This window comes from Penaeus vannamei, chromosome 2 (genome assembly GCF_042767895.1).
Source record: "Penaeus vannamei isolate JL-2024 chromosome 2, ASM4276789v1, whole genome shotgun sequence".
Classification (NCBI taxonomy): Eukaryota; Metazoa; Arthropoda; class Malacostraca; order Decapoda; family Penaeidae; genus Penaeus; species Penaeus vannamei.
Window position 1 is genome coordinate 49,196,014 of NC_091550.1, and position 1,331 is coordinate 49,197,344.

A 1,331-nucleotide genomic window follows, 5' to 3' on the forward strand; every position below is an offset into this window, starting at 1 on the left:
AATACGTCAGATACGGATTACATGTGCATGCGTTGTGCGATGCCCGTGACAAGAATGACACGTGACTAAAGCATGTCGGCGTATCCCAAGCCACAAAAGAAAACACCAACAAAGGAGAATGAGGCACGTACACAAAGCGCGCACGTGCGTCTGTGTACATTGTCCAGCTCGTGAACCCTTCTTTCATAACAGAGATGAACAAAGGAGATTACGAGAAACACGAGAGAACAGAGAGGGCAAAAAAAAACAAAAAAACAAAGCAAATGACGGCACTAACAAGGAAACAGAAAACGAACTGAAATGTTTATTTACATAACGCATCGCCCGACCTGCAGAAGCCAAGGGGAGATGCCACAGTACCCACGAAGTCTGGCTTCGAAGTTCGTCATACAAAAAAAAAAAAAAGTAAAAAAAAAAAATAAAATAAAAAAAAATAAAAAAATAAAGGAATACGTTTACATCAATGAATATATCAACACCAACCCAGTCAACCTTCGATCTGCGGGTTACTCGAGTCTCCCCCTTCACCCTCAAGAAAATAAATCTAACCAAATCCTTCTTGGTCATTGCACACGACACACCAAATGACCAGAAGCAGGATGCGGTTGCTTCTGCTGCTGCCTAAAGAGGAGTGGGACCCCCCCACCCCACCCCCCTCACACGACCTGAGGTGCTGGAGGTGCAACAATGTAGTCCTTAGAGAAGGAAAGAGGAAGAGGTGAAGAATGGGAGAGAATAAGAAAGGGAGTAGAAACTGATGAAATGGAAGGTTTGAAGAAGAGGAGAGGAGGAAAGTCAGGGGAAATAGATATGAAGGTAGACATATAGTTACATCGATAGATATATAGATAGATAGACAGAACGAGTGAGAACGACAGACAGATAAAGAGAACCGGTTTCATCAAAGAAAGAGAATCCACACACCCCGCCCACACCCACCCATACAAACACCCTCCTCCCCACGCCCCCACCCCGAAGACATCAAGGGACAAAGAAGAGCCCCGAATGCACGGAAGGGCGAGGCGAAGGAGTGCGTCTCAGCAGCGGGGTCGGACCCAGACTCCCGCCGCAGGGTCTCAGGGCAGGATGACCATGTAGGGCGTCAGGCCAAACCGAAGGGACGGCGCCACACACACCGACCCGGCAAAAACAACAAACACAACAACCAAAAAAACAACAAAACAAGCCCCAGCCTTCGCACGACCCCCCTTCCTCCTAGCGCCGACCCACGCTCTACTCTCTACGCTCTACACTCTACGCTCTACACTCTACGCTCTACGCTCTACACTCTACGCTCTACACTCTACGCTCTACGCTGGCTCCTTCCACTC